Source organism: Scyliorhinus torazame, chromosome 2 (genome assembly GCF_047496885.1).
Source record: "Scyliorhinus torazame isolate Kashiwa2021f chromosome 2, sScyTor2.1, whole genome shotgun sequence".
Classification (NCBI taxonomy): domain Eukaryota; kingdom Metazoa; phylum Chordata; class Chondrichthyes; order Carcharhiniformes; family Scyliorhinidae; genus Scyliorhinus; species Scyliorhinus torazame.
Window position 1 is genome coordinate 401,937,867 of NC_092708.1, and position 23,940 is coordinate 401,961,806.

At 49.0% G+C, this 23,940-nt stretch overlaps 1 protein-coding gene across 3 annotated transcripts in view; it reads right to left on the reverse strand.

The window, feature by feature from the left end:
- tmem63c (transmembrane protein 63C) overlaps positions 1-23,940 on the reverse strand; it is a 536,405-nt gene that overhangs the window by 378,949 nt on the left and 133,516 nt on the right. The window contains exons 1-2 of one of the 3 annotated variants that reach the window (XM_072494517.1): positions 6,822-7,108; positions 998-1,151 (exon numbers count right to left, since the gene is read on the reverse strand). The gene's annotated coding sequence lies outside the window, so the exon portion shown is untranslated. Of the gene's footprint in view, positions 1-997; positions 1,152-6,821; positions 7,110-23,940 lie in introns of those variants that run through there. The other 2 variants (XM_072494521.1, XM_072494522.1) reach the window with 2 other exon arrangements.

Consider the following 23,940-nt stretch of genomic DNA (forward strand, 5'->3'; position numbering starts at 1 on the left):
GCTCCCCTTTGCAGCAGGACACTGGATCCCAGTGCAGGTACCAGCTCCACAGTGCAGCAGATCACTGGATCCCAGTGCAGGTACCAGCTCCCCATTGCAGCAGGGCACTGGATCCCACTGCAGGTACCAGCTCACCAGTGCAGCAGGACACTTGATCCCAGTGCAGGTACCAGCTCCCCATTGCAGCAGGACACTGGATCCCAGTGCAGGTACCAGCTCCCCATTGCAGCAGGACACTGGATCCCAGTGCAGGTACCAGCTCCCAAGTGCAGCAGGACACTGGATCCCAATGCAAGTACCAGCTCCCCATTGCAGCAGGACACTGGATCCCACTGCAGGTACCAGCTCACCAATGCAGCAGGACACTGGATCCCAGTGCAGGTACCAGCTCCCCATTGCAGCAGGACACTGGATTCCAATGCAAGTATCAGCTCCCCAGTGCAGCAGGACACTGGATCCCAGTGCAGGTACCAGCATCCCCATTGCAGCAGGACACTGGATCCCAGTGCAGGTACCAGCTCCCCATTGCAGCAGGACACTGGATCCCAGTGCAGCTACCAGCTCCCCATTGCAGCAGGACACTGGATCCCAGTGCAGCTACCAGCTCCCCATTGCAGCAGGACACTGGATCCCAGTGCAGCTACCAGCTCCGTATTGCAGCATGTCACTGGATCTCAGTGCAGGTACTTGCTCCCCATTGCAGCAGGACACTGGATCCCAGTGCAGGTACCAGCTCCCCATTGCAGCAGGACACTAGATACCAGTGCAGGTACCAGCTCCCCATTGCAGCAGGACACTGGATACCAGTGCAGGTACCAGCTCCCCATTGCAGCAGAACACTGGATCCCAGTGCAGGTACCAGCTCCCCATTGCAGCAGGACACTGGATCCCAGTGCAGGTACCAGCTCCCCATTGCAGCAGGACACTGGATCAAAGGGCAAAGGCAGACCCCCCCAGTGCGATGTTACAATGGCTCGAAGGACAGATTATCAAGTACCTGGTCACTGTTGACAGACGGGGTGTTGGAGTTTCCTTGCTGGCTGCAGCTTCAGTCAGTCGACTGGGTTGAAGAATTCAGTGCCAAAATCTCACTTTCGCATTGTGGAACCACACGTTGGTTGCTGTTCAAACAGGTTCTGCTCTGACACTGCCTGTTGTTTGAGAAAGAGAGATGGAAGTTAGGAGGCAGTTTAGCCCCTGCGGCCGGTTCCGGTATTCAAATCATGGCTAATCTGTTTCTCAGCTCATCCACCGACCTTTGCTCAATATTCCATTCCTGATACTGACCCAACAAGTCTCTTCACCCGTCTTGAAAATTCCAATTGACGCTCAGAATCCACAACCTTTGTGGGGAGAGAGTTCGAGATTGTCACTTCTCTTTGTGTGACATCACCTCAGAACAGCCCAGCTTTATGCCCCCTTTTGTTCTGGAATCTTCCACCAGAGGAAATAATTTCACTTTATTTTGTGTGTCAAATCATTTTTATTACATATAGAATTTATACATTAACCCTGACCAACTTTTACAGATGCATCATAGAAAGCATCCTATCGGGCTGCATCACAGCCTGGTATGGCAACTGCTCGGCCCAGGACCGCAAGAAACTTCAGAGAGTCGTGAACACAGTCCATCACACGAACCTGCCTCCCAACCATTGACTCCATCTACACCTCCCGCTGCCTGGGGAAAGCGGGCAGCATAATCAAAGACCCCTCCCACCCGGCTTAGTAACTCTTCCAACTTCTTCCATCGGGCAGGAGATACAGAAGTCTGAGAACACGCACGAACAGACTCAAAAACAGCTTCTTCCACACTGTCACCAGACTCCTAAATGACCCTCTTATGGACTGACTTCATTAACACTACACCCTGTATGCTCCATCCGATGCCAGTGCTTATGTAGTTACATTGTGTACCTTGTGTTACCCTATTATGTATTTTCTTTTATTCCCTTTTCTTCCCATGTACTTGATCTGTTGAGCTGCTCGCAGAAAAATACTTTTCACTGTACCTCGGTACACGTGACAATAAACAAATCCAATCCAATGCAGAAGGAGGCCATTCGGCCCATCGAGTCTGCACCGACCCTTGGAAAGAGCACCCTAATTAAGCCCTCACTTCTAACCTATCCCCGTAACCCAGTAACCCCACTTAACCTTTTTGGACACTAATGGCAATTTATCATGGCCAATCCACCTAACCGGCACATCTTTGGCCTGTGGGAGGAAACCGGAGCACCCGGAGGAAACCCACGCAGACACGGGGAGGATGTGCAGACTCCGCACAGACAGTGACCCAGCGGGGAAGCGAACCTGGGACCCTGGAGCTGTGAAGCAACTGTGCTAACCACTGTACTACCGTGCTGCCCATTATTTTATCATAATTTTGAACAGGCCAATCCGATCACTCCCCCTTCTAAACTCAGGGTAATATCAGCTAAGACATTTTTCCTCATAATTTAACCCTTTAAGCTTTGATATGGCATTTCTGTAACACCTTTCACAACTTTGGACGTTCTAAAGTGCTTCACAGCTAACTAAACACTTCTGGGGTGTCAGTGTAGCAAACCCCACAATCAACAGTGAAACAAATGACTAGATCATCTATTTTTGTGATATTGTTTGAGGAATAATCATTTGCCAGGCACCAGGGATCACTCCGCTGCTCTGAGCGGTGTCATGCAGTCTTTCACATCCGCCTGTCAGCTCAGACGGGGCCTCTCAGTTTAACGTCAATAAATGGCACCTCCCACAGTTCTGCACTCCCTCAGTACTGACCCTCTGACAGTGCGGCACTCCCTCAGTACTGACCCTCTGACAGTGCAGCACTCCCTCAGTACTGACCCTCTGACAGTGCGGCACTCCCTCAGTACTGACCCTCTGACAGTGCAGCACTCCCTCAGTACTGACCCTCTGTCAGTGCAGCACTCCCTCAGTACTGACCCTCTGACAGTGCGGCGCTCCCTCAGTACTGACCCTCTGACAGTGCAGCACTCCCTCAGTACTGACCCTCTGACAGTGCAGCACTCCCTCAGTACTGACTCTCTGACAGTGCGGCACTCCCTCAGTACTGACTCTCTGACAGTGCGGCACTCCCTCAGTACTGACCCTCTGACAGAGCAGCGCTCCCTCAGTACTGACCCTCTGACAGTGCGGCACTCCCTCAGTACTGACCCTCTGACAGTGCGGCACTCCCTCAGTACTGACCCTCTGACAGTGCAGCACTCCCTCAGTACTGACCCTCTGACAGTGCGACACTCCCTCAGTACTGACCCTCTGACAGTGCGGCACTCCCTCAGTACTGACCCTCTGACAGTGCGGCACTCCCTCAGTACTGACCCTCTGACAGTGCAGCACTCCCTCAGTACTGACCCTCTGACAGTGTGGCACTCCCTCAGTACCGACCATCTGACAGTGCAGCACTCCCTCAGTACTGACCCTCTGACAGTGCAGCACTCCCTCAGTACTGACCCTCTGACAGTGCGGCACTCCCTCAGTACTGACACTCTGACAGTGCAGCACTCCCTCAGTACTGACCCTCTGACAGTGCAGCGCTCCCTCAGTACTGACCCTCTGACAGTGCGGCGCTCCCTCAGTACTGACCCTCTGACAGTGCAGCACTCCCTCAGTGCTGACCCTCTGACAGTGCGGCACTCCCTCAGTACTGACCCTCTGACAGTGCAGCACTCCCTCAGTACTGACCCTCTGACAGTGCAGCACTCCCTCAGTACTGACCCTCTGACAGTGCGGCACTCCCTCAGTACTGACCCTCTGACAGTGCAGCACTCCCTCAGCACTGACCCTCTGACAGTGCGGCACTCCCTCAGTACTGACCCTCTGACAGTGCGGCGCTCCTGGTCATATGGAGTGGGCAGAATATTATTCGGGTCAGTTGGCTGGTGCCAAGCTCAGCTGCTGGTTTTGGGTTTAGAGCGAAGGATGGTGGGCTTGCCACCCCTCATATTTTGTGTGTCCCGCCCAAGCCCCACCTCTCCCAAACACACCTGTCAGGGGGTCATAAAATCCATTCAGGTAATTGTAACTGGTGTGAGCTACGAGCACTGCCACCCAGAATGTCAAGGCAGCAGACACAACACCGCCACCTGAAAGTTTCCTCCCAGCCCCTCACCATCCTGACTTGAAAATATGTCTCCGTTTCTTCACTGTGGCTGGGTCAAAATCCTGGAACTCCCTCCTAGACAGCAATACCCCCTCTGCCAGCGGCCAACCCAGCATGACTGGGGCAACAGCCTGACATTGTACACAGCGTGGCTCAGAAATACCCTGTGTTCACAACTGGGAAAAACCCTCCTTACTGTGTACACGCTCTGGTAATACCATCCTTACTGTGTACACACTCTGGGGTAATACCCTCCTTACTGTGTACACACCCTGGTAATACCATCCTTACTGTGTACACACTCTGGGGTAATACCATCCTTACTGTGTACACACCCTGGTAATACCATCCTTACTGTGTACACACTCTGGGGTAATACCATCCTTACTGTGTACACACCCTGGTAATACCATCCTTACTGTGTACACACCCTGGTAATACCATCCTTACTGTGTACACACTCTGGTAATACCATCCTTACTGTGTACACACTCTGGGGTAATACCATCCTTACTGTGTACACACCCTGGTAATACCATCCTTACTGTGTACACACTCTGGGGTAATACCCTCCTTACTGTGTAACACTCTGGGGTAATACCATCCTTACTGTGTACACACCCTGGTAATACCATCCTTACTGTGTACACACTCTGGGGTAATACCCTCCTTACTGTGTAACACTCTGGGGTAATACCCTCCTTACTGTGTAACACTCTGGGGTAATACCCTCCTTACTGTGTTCACACTCTGGGGTAATACCCTCCTTACTGTGTACACACTCTGGGGTAATACCCTCCTTACTGTGTAACACTCTGGGGTAATACCCTCCTTACTGTGTTCACACTCTGGGGTAATACCCTCCTTACTGTGTACACACCCTGGTAATACCATCCTTACTGTGTACACACTCTGGGGTAATACCCTCCTTACTGTGTAACACTCTGGGGTAATACCCTCCTTACTGTGTACACACCCTGGGGTAATACCCTCCTTACTGTGTACACGCTCTGGGGTAATACCATCCTTACTGTGTACACACTCTGGGGTAATACCCTCCTTACTGTGTACACACTCTGGGGTAATACCCTCCTTACTGTGTACACACTCTGGGGTAATACCCTTACTGTGTACACACTCTGGTAATACCATCCTTACTGTGTACACACTCTGGGGTAATACCCTTACTGTGTACACACTCTGGTAATACCATCCTTACTGTGTACACACTCTGGGGTAATACCCTCCTTACTGTGTACACACTCTGGGGTAATACCCTTACTGTGTACACACTCTGGTAATACCATCCTTACTGTGTACACACTCTGGGGTAATACCCTCCTTACTGTGTACACACTCTGGGGTAATACCCTTACTGTGTACACACTCTGGTAATACCATCCTTACTGTGTACACACTCTGGGGTAATACCCTCCTTACTGTGTACACACTCTGGGGTAATACCCTTACTGTGTACACACTCTGGTAATACCATCCTTACTGTGTACACACTCTGGGGTAATACCCTCCTTACTGTGTACACACTCTGGGGTAATACCCTTACTGTGTACACACTCTGGTAATACCATCCTTACTGTGTACACACTCTGGGGTAATACCCTCCTTACTGTGTACACACTCTGGGGTAATACCCTTACTGTGTACACACCCTGGTAATACCCTCCTTACTGTGTACACACTCTGGTAATACCATCCTTACTGTGTACACACCCTGGTAATACCATCCTTACTGTGTACACACTCTGGTAATACCCTCCTTACTGTGTTCACACTCTGGGGTAATACCCTTACTGTGTACACACTCTGGTAATACCATCCTTACTGTGTACACACTCTGGGGTAATACCCTCCTTACTGTGTACACACTCTGGGGTAATACCCTTACTGTGTACACACCCTGGTAATACCCTCCTTACTGTGTACACACTCTGGTAATACCATCCTTACTGTGTACACACCCTGGTAATACCATCCTTACTGTGTACACACCCTGGTAATACCCTCCTTACTGTGTTCACACTCTGGGGTAATACCCTTACTGTGTACACACTCTGGGGTAATACCCTCCTTACTGTGTACATGCAGCTCGGGGACTGCAGAAGTTGAAGAAGGCACATTCTGGAGGGTAATTAGGGAGGGGAATGAATGCCGGCCCAGCCAGTGACACCCACATCCGTGAATTATCAAATATTTTTAAAAAGATAGTCATCGCCTGCCACTTATTGGGAGTAAATGTTGTCTGCATTTTTCTGCATGTGGGTACAGATTGCTTCTGTATCTGAGGAGTTGCAAATGGTACTGAACACAGTTCAATCATCAGCAAACATTCCCCTCAAACGTTAGAGAGGAGTGGTCATTGATGAAGGAACTGAAGCTGGTTGGAGCCGAGGACACTCCACGGAGAAGCTCCTGCACAATGGCCCGGGTTGTGAGATATTCGGCCCCCAATCACCAGCGTCCTTGGGGCTGGGAATGAGGTTGGGCTGGGACATGGAATGTAATGGGGTGGGTGCCCGGGGGTGGGTTGGGGGGGGGGGAGATTGGGAAAGGAAACTTGCAAATCTCTTTGGTGTAGTTGCTATTTGTCCGCTGCTCAATCGCACACATCCTCAACATGCAAATGAGACCTCGGGGAATGTGCCCCAAGCTCCAGCATCGAGATGCTGCCCCAGGTACTTACATCACGATCTGTCCTGGTAGGGTCAGGGGGGTGAAGCTATGAGAGATGGAGTTGGCAGGACTGTTGTAAAAACATCAATCCTCGGACTGCAGCCATTCGACTGCACTGTCCTCGCGGGTCTCGCAAACAAAGCTCCTCTCCAGCTTGTTCATCGCAGCTTGTTGGTTGCTTTCTGTCGAATGGTGAGCAGCCTAATATCCTGACTCACCAAGTGCTGCTGGCCGCAGAGTAATGATGCTGTAAATGCTGCTCACTGCACACACAGTACTGCCACAGGCTAAATGAGCGAGTCAGCATTGTCCAGGCTTCAATATAAACCAATTAACTGTGATTGTTTCCCTGCCTCTGCAGCCAACAAGGCCTGAATTATCATCATCAGCTTCACTCTGCTAATAAATGATTGCAGGCATCTTCCTGAGGTTTTACAGAATCAGCAAATATTGAGTTGCAGCCACAGCCCACCCCTCGATATATAAACAGTATCCGGAAACCTTCCACAGCCGGCAATACCCCCTCTGCCAACGGCCAACCCAGCATGACTGGGGCAACAGCCTGACATTGTACACAGCGTGGCTCAGAAATACCCTGTGTTCACAACTGGGAAAAACCCTCCTTACTGTGTACACACTCTGGTAATACCATCCTTACTGTGTACACACTCTGGTAATACCATCCTTACTGTGTACACGCTCTGGGGTAATACCCTCCTTACTGTGTACACACTCTGGGGTAATACCCTCCTTACTGTGTACACACCCTGGTAATACCATCCTTACTGTGTACACACTCTGGTAATACCCTTACAGTGTACACACTCTGGGGTAATACCATCCTTACTGTGTACACACTCTGGGGTAATACCATCCTTACTGTGTACACGCTCTGGGGTAATACCCTCCTTACTGTGTACACACCCTGGTAATACCATCCTTACTGTGTACACACTCTGGTAATACCCTTACAGTGTACACACTCTGGGGTAATACCCTTACTGTGTACACACTCTGGGGTAATACCCTCCTTACTGTGTACACACTCTGGGGTAATACCCTCCTTACTGTGTACACACTCTGGGGTAATACCCTCCTTACTGTGTACACACTCTGGGGTAATACCCTTACTGTGTACACACTCTGGGGTAATACCATCCTTACTGTGTACACACTCTGGGGTAATACCCTCCTTACTGTGTACACACTCTGGGGTAATACCCTCCTTACTGTGTACACACTCTGGGGTAATACCATCCTTACTGTGTACACACTCTGGGGTAATACCATCCTTACTGTGTACACACTCTGGGGTAATACCCTCCTTCCTGTGTACACACTCTGGGGTAATACCCTCCTTACTGTGGACACACTCTGGGGTAATACCCTCCTTACTGTGTACACACTCTGGGGTAATACCATCCTTACTGTGTACACACTCTGGGGTAATACCCTCCTTACTGTGTACACACTCTGGGGCAATACCCTTACTGTGTACACACTCTGGGGTAATACCCTCCTTACTGTGTACACACTCTGGGGTAATACCATCCTTACTGTGTACACACTCTGGGGTAATACCATCCTTACTGTGTACACACTCTGGGGTAATACCCTTCTTACTGTGTACACACTCTGGGGTAATACCCTCCTTACTGTGGACACACTCTGGGGTAATACCCTCCTTACTGTGTACACACTCTGGGGTAATACCATCCTTACTGTGTACACACTCTGGGGTAATACCCTCCTTACTGTGTACACACTCTGGGGCAATACCCTTACTGTGTACACACTCTGGGGTAATACCCTCCTTACTGTGTACACACTCTGGGGTAATACCCTCCTTACTGTGTACACACTCTGGGGTAATACCCTCCTTACTGTGTACACACTCTGGGGTAATACCCTCCTTACTGTGTTCACAACTGGGAAAAACCCTCCTTACTGTGTACACACTCTGGTAATACCATCCTTACTGTGTACACACTCTGGGGTAATACCCTTACTGTGTACACACTCTGGGATAATACCACCCTTACTGTGTACACACTCTGGGGCAATACCCTTACTGTGTACACACTCTGGGGTAATACCATCCTTACTGTGTACACACTCTGGGGTAATACCATCCTTTCTGTGTACACACTCTGGGGTAATACCATCCTTACTGTGTACACACTCTGGTAATACCATCCTTACTGTGTACACACTCTGGGGTAATACCCTCCTTACTGTGTACACACTCTGGGGTAATACCCTCCTTACTGTGTTCACACTCTGGGGTAATACCCTCCTTACAGTGTACACACTCTGGGGTAATACCCTCCTTACTGTGTACACGCTCTGGGGTAATACCCTTACTGTGTTTACACTCTGGGGTAGTACCATCCTTACTGTGTACACACTCTGGGGCAATACCCTCCTTACTGTGTACACACTCTGGGGTAATACCCTCCTTACTGTGTTCACAACTGGGAAAAACCCTCCTTACTGTGTACACACTCTGGGGTAATATCCTCCTTACTGTGTACACACTCTGGGGTAATATCCTCCTTACTGTGTACACACTCTGGGGTAATACCCTCCTTACTGTGTACACACTCTGGGGTAATACCCTCCTTACTGTGTACACACTCTGGGGTAATACCCTCCTTACTGTGTACACACTCTGGGGTAATACCCTCCTTACTGTGTACACACTCTGGGGTAATACCCTCCTTACTGTGTACACACTCTGGGGTAATACCCTCCTTACTGTGTACACACTCTGGGGTAATACCCTCCTTACTGTGTACATACTCTGGGGTAATACCCTCCTTACTGTGTACACACTCTGGGGTAATACCCTCCTTACTGTGTACACACTCTGGGGTAATACCCTCCTTACTGTGTACATACTCTGGGGTAATACCCTCCTTACTGTGTACACACTCTGGGGTAATACCCTCCTTACTGTGTACATACTCTGGGGTAATACCCTCCTTACTGTGTACACACTCTGGGGTAATACCATCCTTACTGTGTACACACTCTGGGGTAATACCCTCCTTACTGTGTACACACTCTGGGGTAATACCCTCCTTACTTTGCGCAAGTCAAGGAGACACAGCCGGAGTGAGACACATCCAGAGTGGGAATTTGGAACTTGGTAATTAGGTGCAGTAGGTAATTCGGTGCAGCGTGGGAGAAGGTGCTTTTTCCCTACTGTTTTGGTCTCTCTCTTTCTTCTGGCCTGTAAGTTTTAATCTGCAGGGAGAGAACCAGAGAGCATCGGAGAACCTGGAAATGGAAGTGATTTTTATTTATTTTTATTATCTTTTCAAATTGTTGGGGGGGGGGGGGGGGGGGGGGAACTGAAGTGACATCACAGTAAAGCTGTGACCTGATTGGCTGGTTGCGAAGCTACACTAAACTAAAAAAAATAAGCATTGTTAAACTAATTAAACATAATTACTTAATTATAATTTAGAGGGGTATCTAAGCCAGAGATCGGAGAATACTGTATTTAGCTTTCACATTTATAGTAGAAATTAGAGGGGTGCAGTGCTCTGACTGTGAGATGTGGCAGGTCCGGGAGGCTTCCAGCGTCCCGGATGGCTTCATCTGCAGAAAGTGCACCCAACTGCAGCTCCTCACAGACCGCATGGTTCGGTTGGAGCAGCAATTGGATGCACTTAGGAGCATGCAGGTGGCGGAAAGAGTCATAGATCGCAGTTATGTAAATGTGGTCACACCCAAGGTGCAGGCCGAGAAATGGGTGACCACCAGAAAGGGCAGGCAGTCAGTGCAGGAATCCCCTGTGGTTGTCCCCCTCTCGAACAGGTATACCCCTTTGGATACTGTCGAGAGGGTTGGCCTATCAGGGGAAAATAGCAGCAGCCAGAGCAGTGGCACCACGGCTGGCTCTGATGTTCAGAAGGGAGGGTCAAAGCGCAGAAGAGCAATAGTAATAGGGGACTCTATAGTCAGGGGCACAGATAGGCGCTTCTGTGGACGTGAAAGAGACTCCAGGATGGTATGTTGCCTCCCTGGTGCCAGGGTCCAGGATGTCTCCGAACGGGTAGAGGGCATCCTGAAGGGGGAGGGCAAACAGGCAGAGGCCGTTGTACATATTAGAACATAGAACAGTACAGCACAGAACAGGGCCTTAGGCCCTCGATGTTGTGCCGAGCCTTGTCCGAAACCCAGATCAAGCTATCCCACTCCGTCATTCTGGTGTGCTCCATGTGCCTATCCAATAATCGCTTGAAAGTTCCTAAAGTGTCCGACTCCACTATCACAGCAGGCAGTCCATTCCACACCCTAACCACTCTCGGAGTAAAGAACCTACCTCGGACATCCCTCCTATATCTCCCACCCTGAATCTTATAGTTATGCCCCCTTGTAACAGCTACATCCACCCGAGGAAATAGTCTTTGAACGTCTGCTCTAACTATCCCCCTCATTATCTTATAAACGTCTATTAAGTCGCCTCTCATCCTCCTCCGCTCCAAAGAGAAAAGCCCTAGCTCCCTCAACCTTTCCTCATAAGAAATATTCTGCAAACCAGGCAGCATCCTGGTAAATCTCCTTTGCACCCTTTCCAATGCTTCCACATCCTTCCTATAGTGAGGTGACCAGAACTGCAAACAATACTCCAAGTGTAGTCTCACCAGGGTCCTGTACAGTTGCAGCAAAACCCCGCGGCTCTTAAATTCAAGCCCCCTGGTAATAAACGCTAACACACTATAGGCCTTCTTCACGGCTCTATCCACTTGAGTGGCAATCTTCATATTGGTACTAACGACATAGGCAGGAAGGGGGATGAGGTCCTGCAGCAGGAGTTCAGGGAGCGAGACAGAAAGTTAAAAGACAGAACCTCGAGGGTTGTAATCTCGGGATTACTCCCTGTGCCACGTGCCAGTGAGGCTAGAAATAGGAAGATAGAGCAGCTAAACACGTGGCTAAACAGCTGGTGTAGGAGGGAGGGTTTTCGTTATCTGGACCACTGGGAGCTCTTCCGGGGCAGGTGTGACCTGTATAAGAAGGACGGGTTGCATCTAAACCGGAGAGGCATAAATATCCTGGCCACGAGGTTTGCTAGTGTCACACGGGAGGGTTTAAACTAGTATGGCAGGGGGGTGGGCACGGGAGCAATAGGTCAGAAGGTGAGAGCATTGAGGGAGAACTAGGGAATAGGGCCAGTATGTTCTGAGGCAGAGCAGACAGGGAGAAGTTGCTGAACACAGCGGGTCTGGTGGCCTGAAGTGCATATGTTTTAATGCAAGAAGTATTACGGGTAAGGCAGATGAACTTAGAGCTTGGATTAGCACTTGGAACTATGATGTTGTTGCCATTACAGAGACCTGGTTGAGGGAAGGACAGGATTGTGTAGCCATCTGGGATGTCCACATCCCGATTACAAAATGGACACTTGCAAAGAATGCAGGGAAAATTGGACAATACTGAGAAATAAGCCGGTGCAAGGTCGGTCTGCTGATTGGAACCTTAGCTCTCAGACAGGACAGAAACTACTAGGCCATCCACATACTAATGAGCCATCTTCGGGGACAAAAGGGAAACATTTAGGTAAACAATGTTAAGGCAGACACCCCGGCGCCAGAGGAGACTCAAACAAAGCAAACCAACGGCCACCTAGGACACGCCCAGCGATCAGGGAACCACCCCTCTATTGGAGGAAGATCGATACGAATGATTGGAAAAGGCCCAATTAATTGAGGAGAAGTTCAAGGCCCGCCCAAAAGCGCGCGAAGCCCTTTTGAGTACATAAGCACTCACCAAAGAGAGAATCTTTCTTCTTTGGCTTGGCTCTCGGCGAAGAGAGACATGCCGAGTTGCTGCATCAGACCAAGTAAGTTCCAAGTCAACGCACGCTACGAGATAGACGCTCCTAGTTGCTATCCTGTAAACAGCTCAACCCAGCAGCCTCAGAACCAAGCAGCGGCCATTGTTCCTCTGACTGAGTGGGCACCTGAAGCTAAGTATAGGCTTTAATAATAGTGGTAGTTTAGTTTGTAGAGTTTATGCACGAGTAGATTTGACTGTGTGTAAATAAATGAGCACTGTTTTTGAACTTACTAACTGGTGTATTGAGTCTGTGATCAGTATTCGGTTCTGAACCTTGTGGTGGTGTTGAAAGATACCTGGCGACTCTTGAGCAAACGTAATTAAACAGAGCCAAATTAAGAGACAACACACAAATTGGCAACATTTACTGGCGACATCTGATGGGACTAGGTTTAGAAGTGGCCTAACCATTCCGAGAGAACCCAAAATTTGAATCTGAATCCAATTGGAAACAGAAAAACCACAAGCGTAAGAACAGTACTGATCAAGCCTCCGAGATTCAGAAGTGTGTTAATGCATGCGTACTAACAGGGATATAAGGTAAACCTGAGAGATTTTGTTGTGTAAAACTGTCGGGAGTTTTGTAGACCAGAAAGTAGCGTAAGCCGTACCCGTGTTTACATCACCACTTTATCACCCCCTGTTCCAAATTCAGTAGAGAACCCAGAAAGAGAAAAGGGCAATGAAGGCAATGGAACGCCTTATGAACCCCCAGGAATCCGAGGTCGCAACGACCAGCAGACTAGGACAGTGTCCCGTTTGGGAAAGTGAGATCAGGAAATATCTCAAAGGGAAAGGATGGCCCTTTTGGAGTGAATTCTGCGCTAATGAGGAAACAGGATCCAGGAGTATAGGACATACTTGGTGGGAGAACCTGTCAGAGATCCACAAGAAGAGCTTGGGGAAAGCTCGCAAGCCGATGGCAATCGTGTCCTGTTTGGCACAAATGCGAGGCACAGATGAGGTCGTTGGGACGCTCCGTAGAGAGATAGAGGAGAGAGACAGAACCATTGAGGTAGACATGAGCGAGGTAGAGAAGGAGAATAGAGATTTAAAAGAGCAGTTAGCAGCAAGGGACAGAGAGGTGGATGATGCCAAGTGGGCACATCAGTCTTGTCTCGCGCATTTGAACAGTTTTCAGACGCAATATGAGAAGGCCTACCAGGACACGCAACGTGCGGTCTTGGTAAGACAAGAGACAGAACAGCAAGTGGTGAAATTGCAGAAACAGTGCAATGATTTAAAAGCAGCCCTACGAGCACTCCACACTTCCACAACGGAACAAAGGCAGAGCTCCGTAGACCATGCAAAGTGCCGGAAGCAAATTGCAGAATTGCAATCTCTGCTTTCCGTTCAAAATGGCTTTCAAAGCACACTTGGACCACAGTTAGATCAAGAAAACGGCCCCGACTGGCAGGAACTGAATGAGACTGCCCTGGTTTGCAGGATAGGTCTTATGAGGAAAGGTTCAAGGAGCTAGGGCTTTTCTCTTTGGAGTGGAGGAGGATGAGAGGCGACTTAATAGAGGTTTAGAAGATGATGAGGGGGATAGATATAGTGGACGTTCAGGGACTATTTCCTCAGGTGGATGTAGCTGTTACAAGGGGGCATAACTATAAGGTTCAGGGTGGGAGATATAGGAGGGATGTCCAAGGTAGGTTCTTTACTCAGAGAGTGGTTAGGGTGTGGAATGGACTGCCTGCTGTGAGAGTGGAGTCAGACACTTTAGGAACTTTCAAGCGGTTATTGGATAGGCACATGGAGCACACCAGAATGACAGGGAGTGGGATAGCTTGATCTTGGTTTCAGACAATGCTCGGCACAACATCGAGGGCCGAAGGGCCTGTTCTGTGCTGTACTGTTCTATGTTCTATAGATACGTACATGGGACATGTACGCAGGAAAAACCCCAGAAAAGGAAAGCGCCCCAACCCCCGACCGAACAGGCAGAACACCCCCCATGAACCCTGTAACCACACACCGCAGGGCCGCAGGAGAAGCAGACTTCCGTTAACCGTGACCCAATTACGGGACGCGTGTGGAAAGATTACACCGTTCCTTCCCACATCAGACCCCCACCAATTTATCGCGTAAGTCAGACAACAGGCTACCATGTACGGCCTGGACGAAAAGGAGCAAGTGAAGCTCACAGTTCTAAGCCTCAACCCTTCAGTCGTGGCAGCCCTTCCCGACCCACAGAATGTAAGAGGAGGCACACTCCAAGAGATGCGATCCTGGATGCGATCGGCTATAACAGAGGAGACCCCGTAGAAGGCCTAAATAAGTGTAGGCAAAAGAAGACAGAGCACCCCACATCGTTTGCTGGACACTTGTGGATACACTTCACCACAGTTTTTGGAGAGTTAGTCCGCGCCCATTTGTCCCCAGATAACATGGCCAAATGGACTCGAATCCTAGTCTCTCACGAGACAGACGCAGGACAGAAAGCTTGCGCAAATTACGACCCCTTAGATGAGGCCCACAATGAAAAATGGGTTTTGAAAAGGTTGTCCCGCGCTTGGGAGCAATCACTCAAAGGCAAAACCGCATTTATAACACCCGATGAAGAGCAGGTAGAAATGAACCCAGTTAAGGCACACTAGAACCCCGCATGGGTAACTGACGGCAGGAACAGCCCACCCCAGCCGAAAGCTCAGGAATGTTATAATTGTGGACAGCTAGGACACTTTGCACGAGAGTGCAACGTGCCCCAGAAGCAGCAGAGAAACCAACAGACCCACCCTAAACAGGAATAGGGCAAAGCCAATCCATAGCGTTAGCGCCCGTTCAGAGAGTACAGACATGAACGGCACCGACTGACGGTGTTCGGGCTCCCCAACTTGGGTCTGCGACACCCTTTGGGACAAGTCCGGTAGACCGGTAGTAGCAGGCAAAGTCCGGGGACAACCCATAGAATTCCTTTGGGACACAGGAGGGTCCCTCACCACACTCAATTCCTCCACGATGTTCCAGCGAGACACGTGGCCCACAACAGACACCATCACACTCAGCGGCTTTAAAGGCCATTTACAACAGCGACACATCACAACCCCTGTAGCGATACAAATAGGGAACATCACAACTAAGCATCCAAAGTAATAGAGAGTTTGTTGGATCAAGGCGTACTCGGATCAGTCGCCTCCACAAACAACGCACCGATTTGGCCCGTCAGGAAACCGGACGGATCATGGCAACTGACCATTGATTACCAGGAACTGAACAAAGTAACCCCAGTAGTAGCCCCCACCGTAGCCACGAGTCTCCCGGGACCATGCTCAAACAGGGACTCCAGTCAAAACAATTTTCGGTTTTGGACATTAGTAACGGCTTTTGGTCCATTCCATTGGCTAAAGCAAGCCAGCACAAATTCGCCTTTACATTCCAAGGGCAGCAGTACACGTGGACGTGCCTTCCTCAAGGCTTCCACAACTGCCCCTCCATTTTCCACCGACAGCTGGCAAATGGATTAGCAAAATTTTCCCGCCCCGATTGTCTGGTCCAGTATGTAGACGACTTGTTACTAAAGACAGACACAAAGGGAGAGCACATTTCGCTTCTCGCCGAACTCCTAGCACTCCTAAAAGAAACTGGTTGTAAAGTCAACCCCAAGAAGGCCCAGATTTTGAAAGAGAAAGTGATTTACTTGGGAACAGTGATCACTCATGGTAAACGCGAGATCGAGCACAAGAGAATTGACTCGATCGTCAAATTGCCCCTTCCACACAATGTCTCAGCCCTCCGGTCATTTTTAGGACTGGTTGGCTACTGCCGAAACCATATTGACGGTTTTGCCACTAAAGCAGCGCCCCTTTCCGAACTTCTCAAGAAGCAGGCACCTTGGGAATGGCTTCCACAGCATACAGCTGCCGTGGATGCTTTAAAAAGAGCACTCAGCACAGCCCCCGCACTACAGGTCCCAGATCCACTTTCCCCGTACGCTATCGAGGTAGCAAGCACCGACCGAACCCTTTCGGCTGTACTCCTCCAGGAACGCCATGACCGATTACGCCCCGTAGCATACGCCTCACGCGTGTTAGACCCCGTAGAGCAAGGATTTTCTGCCTGTGAAAGGCACCTGCTCGCAGTTTTTTGGGCAGTACAGTACTTCGCCTACATTACAGGACTCAACCCCATCACCATCCTCACCGAACACACCCCGACACAGCTATTGTTAGACGGCCGACTTAAAGATGGCACAGTCAGCCAAATCCGCGCAGCCCATTGGACCCTTCTTTTACAGGGACGGGACATCACAGTGAAAAGAACCAAGACCCACACCTTCCTTGCCGATAATCTGCAGTATGCAGGCATCCCTCATGAATGTGAGATCATCACCACTAAACACAACACAGGCCCATTTATTCCCCAAACCCCTCCCAGGAAGGCAGACAAAACACCCCAGAGACCCCAGCCCACGGACACGTGCGCACCCCTGAAGATTTATGTGGATGGCTCCTCCAGTGTTAAATGGAGAGAGAATTACCGGTTGCGGTATTTACGTAGAGGACGCACAGGGACGCGCCCTAGATGAGATTGCATTAAAGTTCCCAGGACACCTAGGCTCGCAGGCAGCAGAACTGGCAGCGATTGCATATATTGTAGACCACCCCGACTCGTTCCCGACCCCAGCAGACATCTATTCAGACAGTTAGACGGTATTCCTACCCCGGTGGGAAACAAGAGGATTTGTTTCCGTGGACGGTAAACCCCTACCCTCAGCCCCATTACTCCGCCATATCTTAGAGACAGCGAAGGATGGGAAATACGGAATAATTAAGGTTCGCAGTCATCACCATTCTTCCCCCCCCGGTAACATTAAAGCAGACGCCCTAGCGAAGGCAGGCTCCAGGCATGGTTATTTTTGGAACCCCCCCCCCTGAAAGCACCCCAGTACACACAGTTCAGGTCTCACAGATCAACATTCAGCATTTAGCGAAGGCACAGAAAGAGGACGAGAAACTCAGGGAAGTTTTAAAGGGAACTTTCCCAGCCCCATATGATAAATACAAGAATGCAATAACCACACACGACAGTGTGATTTTAAAGGATGGCATTTATATAGTTCCCAGCCAGGACAGGAACCAAATCATTTGTCAGTTCCATGACAATCATGGACACCAAGGTATTGAACCCATCCTAGCCCACCTCAGACCGCTCTGCTGGTGGCCTGATTTAAAAGCCGATGGAACAAACTACATTGAGAATTGCTTAATCTGTGCCCAGAACAATCCGGACAGATACACTAAAAAGGCTCAACTTAGTCATACCCGCCCCGTTAATGGACCCTGGACAAATCTCCAGATAGATTATACAGGACCCCTACCCCGTGCAGAAATGGTTACAAGTAAGTGTTGGTGGTCATAGACACCTTCACAAAATGGGTGGAAGCATTTCCGTCAATAACTAATACGGCCAAGACAACGGCTAAAATGTTAACACACATCTTTACAAGGTGGGGCCTCCCCCGCAGTATAGAGTCCGACCAAGGATCCCATTTCACCGGACGTGAAATGAAAAACGTCCTCACAATTTTCGGCATTCAACAAAAGTTTCACATTGCATACCACCCCCAGTCAAGTGGTATTGTAGAACGAATGAATAGGACATTAAAAACCACCCTCAGGAAAATGGTTCAGCAGAATAACAGCACCTGGGATTCAGTTCTCCCATTTGCTTTAATGTTTTTAAGAAACACGGTTTCCACATCCACAGGATACACCCCCCACATCCTCATGACCGGACGCCCCGGGACAGAGTATTTAGTAGGACTGGATTTGGCCAGCCCCGCAGTTCCAGCCCTCACGCATGAAAATGCGGTTAAACAATTGTTAGACAACATAAAGGCAGCCCAACTCGCAGCAGCAGTGAGACTTGGAACCAGGAAGAATCAGAGCAAGGCTTGTTTCACCGGCCTATAGTTTCCAGGATTGTCCCTGCTACCTTTCTTAAACAGCGGGACCACATTACCTATTCCCCAGTCCTCTGGGATCTCACCTGTAGCCCTCCCAATGAGGATACAAAGATGTCAGTCAAGGCCTCAGCAATATCCTCCCTTGCTTCCCTCAGTATTCTGGGATAAATCCCATCTGGCCCAGGAGACTTATCTATCTTAATGTCTTTTAAAAGACCCAATATCTCCTCCTTTTCAATGTTAACATGATACAGACTCCGCACAGAGAGTGACCCAAGCCAGGAATCGAACCTAGGACCCTGGAGCTGTGATGCCACTGTGATAACCACTGTGCTACTGCGCTGTCTGGAGAGCGTTAGCTATGTGGATAGGCAGAATAGACTCGGACTGTTTTCATTAGAAAGATGGAGGTTGATGGGTGACCTGACAGAGGTCTACAAGATTGAGAGGCATGGATAGAGTGGATGGGCAGGCACTCATTCCCAGGGTGGAGGGGTCAGTCACCAGGGGGCATAGGTTTAAGGTCCATGGGGCAAAGTTTAGAGGAGACGTGCGAGGCAGGCTTTTTACACAGAGGGTGGTGAGTGCCTGGATCGTGTTGCCAGGGGAGGTTGTGGAAGCAGATGCCTTTTGAACGCCGTTAATGTATCTCGACAAATACATGGACAGGATGGGTATAGAGGGATACGGCACAAGGAAGTGCTGAGGGTTTTGGTCAAGGTTGGTATCATGACCGGTACAGGCTCGGAGGGCCGAAGGGCCTGTAACTGTGCTGTATTGTTCTTTGTTCTAAACTCCATCTGCCATCTCTCCGCCCAAGTCTCTAACCGATCTAAATCCTGCTGAATTCTCTGACAGTCCTCATCGCTATCCGCAATTCCATCAACTTTTGTGGCGTCTGCAAACTTAATCAGACCAGTTACATTTTTCTCCAAATCATTTATACATAAAACAAACATCAAAGGTCCCAGCACTGATCCCTGCGGAACACCACTAGTCACAGCCCTCCAATCAGTAAAGCACCCTTCCATTGCCACTCTCTGCCTTCTATGACCGAGCCAGTTCTGTATCCATCTTGCCAGCTCACCTCTGATCCTGTGCGACTTCACCTTTTGTGGGACCTTGAGGGACCTTGTCAAAGACCTTACGGAAGTCCATGTAGACAACATCCACCGCTCTCCCCTCATCAATCATCTTTTGTCACTTCCTCGAAAAACTCGATCAAGTTAGTGAGGTACAACCTACCCTACACAAAACCTCTCGTTTATACGTCCACTTATTTCCAAGTGGGAATAAATCCCAAAGAATCTTTTTCAATAATTTCCCTACCACTGACATAAGATTCAACGGCCTGTAGTTCCCTGGATTATCCTTGCTACCCTTCTTAAACAAAGGAACAACATTGGCTATTCACTAATCCTCCGGAATTTCATCTGCAGCCAGTGAGGATCTAAAGGTTTCTGTCAAGGCCCCAGCAATTTCCTCTCTTGCCTCCCTCAATATTCTGGGGTAGATCCCATCAGGATCTGGGGACTTATCTACCGTAGTTTTTTCAAGACGCCCAACACCACATCGTTTTTGATCCCAATGTGACCCAGGCTATCTACACATCCTTCCCCAGACTTGACATCCACCAAGTTCTTCTCTTTGGTGAATACTGATGCAAAGTACTCATTTAGTATCTCACCCATTTCACATGGCTCCACACATAGATTCCCTCCCCTGTCCTTGAATGGGCCAACCCTTTCCCTGGCTACCCTCTTGCTCTTTATATACGTGTACAAAGCCTTGAGATTTTCCTTAATCCTGTTTGCCAATTACTTTCCGTGACCCCTTTTAGCCCTCCTGACTCCTTGCTTAGGTTCCTTCCTACTTTCCTTATATTCCTCATGGGCTTTGTCTATTCCCAGCCTTTTAGCCCTGACAAACGCCTCCTTTTTCTTTTTGACGAGGCCTACAATATCTCTCATTATCGAAGGTTCCCGAAATTTGCCATATTTATCCTTCTTCCTCACAGGAACATGCCGGTCCTGAATTCCTTTCAACTGACACTTGAAAGCCTCCCACATGTCAGATGTTGATTTACCCTCAAAAATCTGCCCCTAATCTAGGTTCTTCAGTTCCCGCCTAATATGGTTATAATTAGCCTTCCCCCAATTTTGCACATTCACCCGAGGACCACTTTTATCCTTGTCCACCAGCACTTTAAAACTTACTGAATTGTGGTCACTGTTACCAAAATGCTCCCCGACTGAAACTTCTACCACCTGGTTGGGCTCATTCTCTAATACCAGATCCAGTACGGCCCCTTCCCTAGTTGGACTATCTACATATTATTTCAAGAAGCCCTCCTGGGTGCTCCTTTCAAACTCTGCCCCATCGATGCCCCTAGCACTAAGTGAGTCACAGTCATGAGAGGGAAAGTTAAAATCACCCACCTGTTGCTTTTACTCCTTTCCAAAATCTGCCTACATATTTGCTCCTCTATCTCCCGCTGGCTGTTGGGAGGTCTGTAGTAAACCCCCAACATTGTGACTGCACCCTTCCTATTTCTGTTCTCTACCCATATAGCCTCACTGCCCCCTGAGGTGTCCTCCCGCAGTACAGCTGTGATATTCTCCCTAACCAATAGTGTAACACCCCCACCCCTTTTACATCCCCCTCTATTCCACCTGAAACAGCCAAATCCTGGAATGTTTAGCTGCCAATCCTGTCCTTCCCTCAATCAGGTCTCTGTAATGGCAACAACATCATAAGTCCAAGTGCTAATCCAAGCTCTAAGTCCATCTGCCTTACCTGTTATACTTCTCACATTGAAACAAATGCACTTCAGACCACCAGTCCCGCTGTGTTCAGCAACATCTCCCTGCCTGCTCTTCCTCAGAGCCATACTGGCCCTATTCTCTAGTTCCCCTTCAGTTATTGCTCTGTGATTAACCCTCCTACACTCGTATTCCTCCTACTTTTATATAAACCACAAACAGCAAGGGACCCCAACACTGATCCCTGCAGGACCCCACTGGGCACAGGCTTCCAGTCAGAAAAACACCCCTCGCCCATCACCCTCTGCTTCCTGTCACTCAGCCAATTTTGGATCCAATTTGACAAATTTATTTCAATCCCATCGGCTCTTAGCTTTGCTGTCAGTGTCCCATGTGGGACCTTATCAAAAGCCTTGCTGGAGTCTGAGTAGATTACATCAAATACATTTCCCTCATATATACACCTGGTCACCGCTTCAAAACATTCAATCAAGTTGGTCAGACATGACCTCCCCTTAACAAAACCATGCTGACTGTTCTTGATTAATCCCGGTCTCTCCAAATACAGATTAATTCGGTCTCTCAGAATTGCTTCCAATAGTTTCCCCACCACTGAGGTCAGACTGACTGGCCTGTAAATTCCTGGTTTATCCCTTCCTCCCTTCTTGAATAATGGAACCACATTGACGATCCTCCAGTCCTCCGGCACCTCTCCATGAAGATGAGGAGTGAAGTTTCAGTTGGGGCGCTTGATAGTTACAAGGTAGCGAGGAAGGATCTAAAGAGAGAGCGAAGACGAGCAAGGAGGGGACATGAGAAGTATTTGGCAGGTAGGATCAAGGAAAACCCAAAAGCTTTCTATAGGTATGTCAGGAATAAGCGAATGACTAGGGTAAGAGTAGGACCAGTCAAGGACAGGGATGGGAAGTTGCGTGTGGAGTCTGAAGAGATAGGCGAGATACTAAATGAATATTTTTCGTCAGTATTCACTCAGGAAAAAGATAATGTTGTGGAGGAGAATGCTGAGACCCAGGCTATTAGAATAGATGGCATTGAGGTACGTAGGGAAGAGGTGTTGGCAATTCTGGACAGGCTGAAAAATAGATAAGTCCCCGGGGCCTGATGGGATTTATCCTAGGATTCTCTGGGAAGCCAGGGAAGAGATTGCTGGGCCTTTGGCTTTGATTTTTATGTCATCATTGGCCATAGGAATAGTGCCAGAGAACTGGAGGATAGCAAATGTGGTCCCTTTGTTCAAGAAGGGGAGTAGAGACAACCCCGGCAACTATAGACCGGTGAGCCTCACGTTTGTTGTGGGTAAAGTCTTGGAGGGGATTATAAGAGACAAGATTTACAATCATCTAGATAGGAATAATATGATCAGGGATAGTCAGCATGGCTTTGTGAAGGGTAGGTCATGCCTCACAAACCTTATCGAGTTCTTTGAGAAGGTGACTGAACAGGTAGACGAGGGTAGAGCAGTTGATGTGGTGTATATGGATTTCAGTAAAGCGTTTGATAAGGTTCCCCACGGTAGGCTATTGCAGAAAATACGGAGGCTGGGGATTGAGGGTGATTTAGAGATGTGGATCAGAAATTGGCTAGCTGAAAGAAGACAGAGGGTGGTGGTTGATGTGAAATGTTCAGAATGGAGTTCAGTTACAAGTGGCGTACCACAAGGATCTGTTCTGGGGCCGTTGCTGTTTGTCATTTTTATCAATGACCTAGAGGAGGGCGCAGAAGTGTGGGTGAGTAAATTTGCAGACGACACTAAAGTCGGTGGTGTTGTCGACAGTGCGGAAGGATGTAGCAGGTTACAGAGGGACATAGATAAGCTGCAGAGCTGGGCTGAGAGGTGGCAAATGGAGTTTAATGTAGAGAAGTGTGAGGTGATTCACTTTGGAAGGAATAACAGGAATGCGGAATATTTGGCTAATGGTAAAGTTCTTGGAAGTGTGGATGAGCAGAGGGATCTAGGTGTCCATGTACATAGATCCTTGAAAATTGCCACCCAGGTTGATAGGGTTGTGAAGAAGGCCTATGGAGTGTTGGCCTTTATTGGTAGAGAGATTGAGTTCTGGAGTCATGAGGTCATGTTGCAGCTGTACAAAACTCTGGTACGGCCGCATTTGGAGTATTGCGTACAGTTCTGGTCACCGCATTATAGGAAGGATGTGGAAGCTTTGGAGCGGGTGCAGAGGAGATTTACCAGGATGTTGCTTGGTATGGAGGGAAAATCTTATGAGGAAAGGCTGATGGACTTGAGGTTGTTTTCGTTAGAGAGAAGGTTAAGGAGACTTAATAGAGGCATACAAAATGATCAGGGGGTTAGATAGGGTGGACAGTGAGAGCCTTCTCCCGCAGATGGAAATGGCTGGCACGAGGGGACATAGCCTTAAACTGAGGGGTAATAGATATAGGACAGAGGTCAGAGGTAGGTTCTTTACGCAAAGAGTGGTGAGGCCGTGGAATGCCCTACCTGCTACAGTAGTGAACTCGCCAACATTGAGGGCATTTAAAAGTTTATTGGATAAGCATATGGATGATAATGGCATAGTGTAGGTTAGATGGCTTTTGTTTTTTGACTTCCCATGTCGGTGCAACAT